Genomic DNA, 9,263 nt, shown 5'->3' with positions numbered 1-9,263 from the left:
TCTGATGTCCTTCTTTTCATCCTTGAGATGCTTGTTGGAGAAACTCTGTAGCAGCTGAACAATGTTATTTGTTATTTTCATGTCACCCACCAGCCGCCCCCCCGTCACTGTAACGTCATCTGACAGATTCTTTTTTCTTTCTTTTTTCCGGGCAGGGGAACATGGAACGCTGACCTGACGACGACGCTTCCTTTTGTTCCCGAAGATGTCACCTCCCCTCTGGGCCGAGATGCCTCTCGTAGCTGCGCCGCCCTGCGGGAGAAGAAAACACCCTTTCTGATCTCATGGCGTGCAGGAAGGAGCTGGATGACAGCATGACGAGGCACCAACAAGTCTGACCTCAACAGAAGGAAGCAGAGATGTGTGTGTGTGTGTGTGTGTGTGTGTGTGTGTGTGTGTGTGTGTGTGTGTGTGTGTGTGTGTGTGTGTGTGTGTGTGTGTGTGTGTGTGTGTGTGTCACACACAGCAAGCAGGTGAATCCAGGACGAAGATATTCGTTATTTCAGGAAACTGTAGAGACATTTTTATTTTTTTTTGCCTCAGGTTGGTTTCTGTGTTCCTCATGTTGCATTCGACTGAAGCACAACAGAAGCTGTGTTTGGATGGTGAAGCTCTCGCCTCCTGTGGGCTTGAAAGGCGGGTCGCTTCATTATGTGAGGGAGACTTTAACGACGACGTGTTTTAAGAACAGAAACATCCGCTGAAATGGATTAAATGCTTTAACGACGACCACGACACATTCGGCTGAGAGTCACCGGCTGATGCGGTCACTCGTTTAACCAAAACACCGCCTATGGCTGCGAGCTATTAAACGTGTTTAAACCACTGGACTCTTTGTAGCTCCATTTCAAAACCCACTAAAGTGAAACCTGTGAGTGTCCCACTTGAGTTGTGTTAATTTGCAGAAGATTTTTAAACCCGTGAAGAGATCAGCATGTGCATTTGGTTAAGGGGTGAAGACCTCCAGAACACCGACGCTTTAAAACAATACGTTTTCCAACAATTGCACCTCTAATCAGAGGACTTCACTCCACAGACTGGAGACAACAGACACAAATTTCATTCATAACTCTGCAATCCGAGCTGGTTTTGAAGACGGGGGGGCTCTCTTCCTGCGGCCGAACCATTCTATTGAAGTTGCTCCGGTTCTGTCATTATACAGCACATTTACCTCGACCCATGCGGCACTTCTCAGCCAAAAACAAGAGGCAGACAAAGACCAGGGGCGCTCGGTTTTCACCTCGGATCAGATTCCACCTGTCCATCTGGACCGTCGGTGAGGTACTGGTCTGCGGTTTGGCGAGCAGGTTGTGTTTTTTCAGCGGAATGAGGATTTTCTTTTTTTGGTAATTTTATACTTAGCAGTTCTGGGAGAGAGAAGAACAGTCATTTGGGCAAAATATGACACTTTTGACAAAGTGGTTTACAGTGAATGAAGAGTGAAACACAGATGAAGAGGGGCGGGTTCTTCAGCCGGTTCCCTTGCTGTTCTGAATAAGTGTGTGGAGCACATTGGTGGATGTGAGAGCACTTGTTGTAGTAGTTCTGAGTTAAGGCAGATCTTCTTATGGGAAATTTTGTTTAAAAATTCTGCTGTTAACCCCTTAAACCCCACCTGTTACATTTGTTCTCTTTTGCATCATTTCCTCTGGGTCAGTCATCCCCGTCTCCTCGAAAATGACGTGTTTATTTTACTAAAACGTTTTTCTTTTTAAATCACGGTGACAAACATAATCACTGCTTGAATTGCGTCCAGGGTGAACGTTAGTGGACGTACACAAACGTTCACCCTGGACACGTTTGTGCAGGAAGGTGACAACAAACTTTTCTTAAACCTAACTTGAGTTGTTTCCTGTGAAGACCGAAGTTTATTTTGAAAAGACTGGATCCATGTAGCAGAAATTGACACGTGTTGCTGTCATTTTGAAGGAAAACGCACCAGAAATGGGAAGCAACTGCTTTTGTGTCAAACCAAGACTACAAACTTTCCCAAACCTCAACCAAGGTTTACGGTTGTTGTTGTTTTTTAATTTCAATGGCTTTAAAGAAATACTTACACCCACAAAATGCTAATTTTTCATATCAATTGCTTACCGTGTTGCCTTGAATTCTCATGCCTCCACTGTGAACGGAGAATGAAGAAACAGAGAAAAGTCTGATGATGAACATTTAACGACAGTAAAACTAGATCAAAACATCTGCTTTACAATCACATGTATTCAGTTTGTATGCTCCCTGCTTCACAAACGCGTGCATCTTCACTAAAACCTCATTTAAAACAGACGCGTCTGACTGTTTATGTGGAAGTGTTTTCAATATTAAGGCTATTAAGAATTGAAGGAAACGCGGGATGACTAATTGATATACATGTGATCAAGTATTCCTCTAATACACCTTTTTTTTTTTAATGCATGAGGCTCTGACTGGGTAGTTTCTAGTCTTTTGAATATTTAATTTCAACCAAAGGAATAATGAATGCCTCATTCCTCAACCTTTGGAGAACTAATGTTTCCGCTAACGCTGACGGACGATGGCTCTGGTTTCATAGCACACAGAAGACTGGACCCCGTGTCCCCCTGAGAGACACATTTTGAATTTCCAGGTTTGTGGAGGTGTTTGACAATCTAACACAGCTGGGAAAAAGAAAACCACGTTGTTGTGTAAATGAGGTCGGTAAGCCCAGCTGGCTTCCACAGTGAAGTGTCTGGACTCTAATGGGCTAAATAATGAAACGTGAAATCATGGGCCGACTGAGGCCGACTGTTGTCTCCCTGAACCGCTGCTGTCAAAGCCTAAAAGTGTGCTTTTTCTTCATGCCTGCCCCCCGCTGTGGCGTATCCAGGTGTTTGGCTCTGCAGCTGGATGTACGGTTTAATCAGGACTTAATTATGCAGAGTCTCTGTTTAGCGCACGGATCCTTGAGGATCGGCCGTGCACGTAGGGGTAGAAGACGGATGCGGAGCGGTTACAGTTAATTAACCAACAGTAATTGGCAATCCCACCTAAAGACATTGTAGCGCTGCCACTTTTTTTTATTTATTTTTTTACTGCATGCATCAACTGCTGCTGAACTTTGGCTCCAAACCTCAGGAGGAGCTGCTCCCCGAAATCAGGTTTCACTGTCTCCGTCAGTCAAGAGAGTTAAGTTACTGGAACCTTCTATGTACCCCTCATCTCTGCTGGTACTGTGCATTTATTCATCTGAATCCAGTGGTGGGAGATAACAAAGTATATCTACAAATGTGAGGTACTTGTGCTTTACTTGAGTATTTCCATTTACTGCTACTTTATACTTCTACTCCCCCACAAATCTCAGAGGCAAATATTGTGCGTTTCACTACCGTTTGTCTTGACCGCGTTCAGCCAGGGCTCCTCAAAGTGATGTTCCAATACAATCTTTGTAGGAGACGACTCAAGTTGGGTTCATGCAACAAAACTAGTTTTGATTTAGGAAAGTATTGTGAAATACATCCATATCAACGGTGACTTCTCATTTCACACAGCGGCCTCTTCTCTTTGCTTTTTGCCTGAATTAAATAAAGAAATCAAGTTGAGTCATTATTTTTCAAAAACAGGTGATTTGTAAAACACTAGCTAAAGCGAGGGAATAAGAGAAAGGGAGCGCTCGCGTGAGAAACAATCGTTGAACGACTCATCTAAACACGCAATTTATTTCTTTATCTTCTCGACACTGAAGTGGCGATTATCGTTCACGTCGCCTCACGGGTTTGAACGAATGCTTAACGCAGCGTTACCCGTCACTCCGCATTCACACAGAAGCAGACGACGGACGGGCCTCGGCATCGACTCTGACGGGTGATCATCATCGGACCACGTCACCTCCACGAGCTCAGATGACACGCGTCACATCAGCCGTTTGGAGCCGAGCCGCCACACTGTGACAGACCGTGCTCTGTGGTGTCTCTGTGTACACAGTCCACCACCGTATATTATGTTATACTGCCTAGAACCTCTATAATGCCCCTGAAGTGAATGTAAGCGCCTATTAAACACGTAGAGTCTTTTCATCATGCTGTCAGAGTCAATTCAGCTCCACTGTCCAGTAGCACCGTTTAGTTTTCCTTCCTTCATTCAGACGTGTTGACGTTAATGGATTTCTTATTGGTTTTTCTCTTTTTTTATCGTTATTATTCAGTAGCGACTGGTTGTTTCCATCCCACCAATGTTTCATTTCATTCCTCCAGCCGATGGAAACTCAAAAATACTCAAATAAAAATAGGAAAATCGCGTAAATAAAAATATTTAACATTGATGTTTAAATAGCTGAAGGAATCCGATTTATTTCAATTTGACTCTTGTTATTTATTTTTGCCTTTGATCGTCATCGTATTGTTTGTTGTGTATTTTGCTTGTTACATAAGAAAGGACTAGATCTGATAAGTCACTATGTCTTTAAAGGTTAGATTTGTAAACTTTAGGTAAAGGAATAAAGGAGAATTTATGTGACTCAGATTCAGTCATTTCATTGTTTCTCCAGCTGGTGGAAACTTTGAAGAAGAAAAGTGTGTCAAACAAAAACATGTTATCCTGATATCATACTCCTTTAGCGTTTTAAGGTTTAAAACATCTTGACAAAGTAAAGGACAAATGAGACGAGTGAAAACGCTGACTCAGTGAGACCCTTAGTTAAATGTCGGAGCAGATCGGCTGACTAACTGCAGATGAGTGACTTCAGACTGAAGAGCCGTCAGCAATCTGAAAGTGAATCTCATTTCCATCAGAACAGCAATCTGACGGGTCGAAGATGAACTCAGAGAGCGATATTCCCCCAGCATGCATTGTTCCCTGTGATTAAAGAATAATCAACCCGGGACTTAATACTTTCCATGACTGTCCATCATCCATATTGATTCTGAGCCGCGTTCATTTCTTCATTATGGGCTAATTAAACCACAAACATCTGTTACAGCATATTGACAACATCTCGCTCCTGTTGTTCTCATAGCAGCTTTCATACTAGAAGACAGACGAGAGCAATTCAGCAAAGTCGTATAGTAACAGTACTAGTGTTAAAACAGCATGAATTAAAAAACAGATCAATGAAATGATACACTTTAAATACAGTGTAAAAGTCGTCCAACTGATGAACTGAAGCTCCATTCAGACTGGATGTATGTCTCCATAACAAGCTGTAATTGTTCATCCTCTCACCAGTATTACCTACTTTTATTTAAGTCCCTTTTTTATTTTGTTAAAACTGGTGTTGTCTTTGTCTTCAAGTTCTCAGTAAACGTTTTGATTTGTGTACTTCACTTTGTTCTTGTTGGATCTTTACATTTGAGTCTGTCTGACCTTCTTGAGGCTGAGGACTCATTGTTGATGCTGTTTCATACATGCAATCATTTATAATCACAAAACAATAAAAGAATATGAACATCATGCTGTATTGAAGAAGACTGTAAACTAGAGATTGAGACCATAAACTCATGTTTACAATGTTTACTGAGGGAATAAATCAAGAGAGAAGTAGAGTCATTTTAGACTAGACTTCTATACAACCAGAGGAGTCGCCCCCTGGTGGACATTAGAGAGAATGCAAAGCTGAGCGGTAAAGTACCTTCTATAATCATTACGGTTTACAGACCAGCTAACTGCTACAACTTTGTCACTTAAAGAACTTAAAGTAAAGAAAAACTTAAAGTGCTCGCTCACAGTTTTTCTGTGCAATGAAGAACCATTACAGACATTTCAGGAGAGCTCACTTTCAGTTTTACCTCCTAGCTGTGTGACGGTCTGACGTCTGATTGTTGCTTCGCTGGACTGAAATGGGCTCCAACAAACACCTCAAACTTGCTCATGTCTTTATAATTCGTGCCGACACGTCTTTAAAACCTCTGCGCTCGTTTTATGGGCTCTGCTGCAGAATCAGACAACTCACTGTTTGTTTCTCTTCGCCCCGCTGCGTCTTTTTCTGTCATCTGAAAACATCACAAAGAGCTCAAAAGTTTCACGCTGCTTTCTTGTTTTTAACAGAACGAACCCCGTTGCACCTCGTTACTCCTCCCTCTCCCCGCTGAGGTTTGCCCCGCTCAGAGGAGGAGCGGAGGGGCGGAGGTCATGGGGAGCGATTTGAGATTTGAATATGTGACAGACACGCCTAGCTGGAAACCTGCCGTCTGTCTGACTAAACTAGAACACATAGTCGGCGTCTCCTGACCGGGAAACATTTTGGCAGCCGAAGGTTAAAATCTAAGATGGAGAGAAGAAGAGGAGGAGGCGGAACCCTTTCTATCTCCTTTTCTTTGTAGGAAGGCAAATCGCTGAGGGGTTTGTTAGTTGTGTTTCCTAAACCTGACCAAGTAGTTTTGTTGCTTTAACCTCACATGAGTTGTTTCCTGTGACAACGGGAGTTTATTTTGAAAAGACTGTATGCATGGAACGAGTGGAAATTGACACGTGTGGCTGGATTTCGTAGGAAAGTGCACGAAAAATGAGGAGTACGTTTTTGTGCGATATCGTACGAACCGTTGAGGATGCGTTGCTGTAATGATGAAGCGGAGGAGCACACCAGGATGTGATCTATCTTGTTCTTTGCTCCTTATCTGTTCAAAAGTATCTTGCTTTATGCCGCAGGCTTTACAGTCCTGCATGTTTGGCTCGATGTTCTTCCACCTACGTTTTCAATGTGGTTTGATAAATTATCATCTCTTCCCTACGAAAAGGTCAGCCAACTCGGTACCGATTCTGGTTATGAATGATCAGCAATAACCTGCATTAGAGTAGATTGTGCTTCATTTTCTCAGTAAGCATTTTATGTTACTACAAATGTGTCCCCCGTGTGTTCTGTCCTTTGGTTTTATGTTTTCATGTGTTCATACTGGGACAGAGAATTGTTGTTTGTGGGGGAAAAAATATACATATTTTCAAAATCCTTTAACTTTATTTCACTTGTTTTAAATAATGTATCCCTTGAGATGAAAATTAAGAAAATTGGTTATTTATGCCTCGATGAGTTGGAACATAATAACTTTGTTACACTCATTTAAGACTTAAAAATGTTTCCATATCAACAGAAACTGTAATCTTTCCAGCAGACCTTTAAATGAATTGTATGTAGCAGCAAGAGGTAGAAAGATATTTGGGCCTTGATGTCTTTTAGAACAGAGGTAGACTCACTTCACCGACTGACAGCGCCTGTCTTCACCGTGTCATCCCTGCTTTAGCTCTCTTTCCTCCTCTCTCCTTTCCTGTTCCCTTCTCCTCTTTCACTCTCTCCGCTTCATCTCCTCTTCTTCTTTTGTTCATCTCCTCTCAATAACAAATCCCAACTTCCCATTGCCCCACAACAATGTCCCCATGTGTCCAAATCCTGTCAAACAGATGATGTTTTAGTGCCTCCTTCCCCAGAGCCCTGCAACATATTAACAGAGTGGTTTATGGGTATTTATCATGCCCAGAGGGGTTTGGCTGGTAATCACTTACAACGCGGTGCAATCTATCACTTAAATACACAACGTTATCTCCTCTCTGCCCGTGTTTCCTTTTTATCGCTGCCTCTTCTCTGTTGTTGGGTTTGCTGTAGAGGTTAATAATGTCCTCATTGTTTCTGGGAGTAATATGCCTATTAATAGAAGGGGGGGGGGGGGGGGGCTGAGATGCAGAGGGACAAAGTCTCCTATTAGCAAGTCAGGCTGTTCGCATAGCTTATACCTGCGAAAAGAGATGCACTGTAATTCATATTTAACCCACGGAAATACAATTTTAAAATATAGAGAGACGAACTCTGCGACTTTCACCCGGCAGACAGCTGTCCGTGTCCCGAGTAGAAACCCAAGCTGATCTCATGGGAAGCCGTTTAAATAGCAAGACATTTTAAGGACATTCTGCGTGACCGTAAATTTTCGTAAGATGTTACATCAGATGTTGCATGAGGACACGTTGCACAAGTCTCAAATCTCGGCAATGAAGTCTCAAGTCCTAACGTTTGAGTTTTGATCAACCAAACAACTTATTATGGGATGGTAAACAGCAGCAAACTGAGGCTAACGTTACTGCTGTGACCTTCCCCCGTCTAGAGGATTGATGACTTGATTCCATGATTGTACACATATTTAGATCAACATCATCAAAACAAAGAATGCTCAGCTGTTGGTGGCTAGTCTCACATATCTCAGAGGTTCTGGGGGAAGATGATACTGACCTCAGTATTTCTAAAACCATGTCTACACCCCTGAATGTTACCAAAGAAACAGAAACGGTACATGTTAAGTTTTCAGCAGCTGTAAATGATAAACGCGCTGTTTAAAGTTACGACACACACTATGACAAATAAAAGAGCTTTGATGTTTGGTTTTAGGCCACAAGAATGAAATGCGATCACAGAAATCCAAATCCGATATGCACCAGTCTTGCTTCTGTCTTTGGACCCTTTTTACTTTTTCCACATTTTGTTGTGTTGTTGCAAAGAGTCGCATCAATCAGGCTTTAATGGGATAATCCAAACAGAAACCACCTGGAGGTAAAAGGAAAGTGAACGCCTGCAAGGAGTCTGCCAGATGACAGCGTCGGCATCAGGGAGACTGGAGAGGTTTGTGAGGGAAAACCTGCTCCGTGGTTGATCTGAGACGAAGATTTCAAACGATGATCTGAACGAAAGACGACGCTGGAGGACGGAGAATCAGAGAATCTGTGACGAACACAGGCACAACATTTTGAAACGCAACATATAAATAAAACACATAAAGTGAAGCGGGCTGAATGCTTTTTGAAGCCAGCGGTCGCTGTGTCACTATGACGACAGACACAGGACTTTAGATTGGATCTGCATGGGGTGTTTAAAAATCCTGAATCTGTAAAGACACAGAGAGAGGAGTGGAGAGAGGGAGCTGGAAGATTAGAGGGGTTATCGTGTCTTCTGGGAGTCCAGATGAGTCATTCTTTAGGCACAGAAAGAAAAGCTGCAGGTTGATGAGGAAACAGGGCGAGGATAGTCCACCTTCAAATGAAACGTTCATCTGTGGTTCAGCCTCAGATTCTAAGATCCCAAACTCAAGATGCAAGTTACCAAACACCTCGACTAACAAGTGAACAATGCTACCAGTGTTGCATCGCACTGACCAAGAGAGGATTTACAATCATCAGAGCGTTGTCAAGTCCAAAAGTCAACATTTATTGCAAAATAATAGATGTAATCATGTCCAAAATGTATTTTATCTACGAAATATTCTGCTTCAATCAATATTTGTTGCCGTTTAGCGTTTCATAAACATTTTCACAGCTGTCCTTTTTTCACTCAAAGGAAA

The sequence above is a fragment of the Cebidichthys violaceus genome, unplaced genomic scaffold (genome assembly GCF_023349555.1).
Source record: "Cebidichthys violaceus isolate CVI_PGR_0920_01 unplaced genomic scaffold, fCebVio1.0.p SCAF_2, whole genome shotgun sequence".
Taxonomy (NCBI): Eukaryota; Metazoa; Chordata; class Actinopteri; order Perciformes; family Stichaeidae; genus Cebidichthys; species Cebidichthys violaceus.
The sequence above is the reverse complement of the archived record's forward strand: the minus strand, read 5'-3'. Positions refer to the sequence as shown.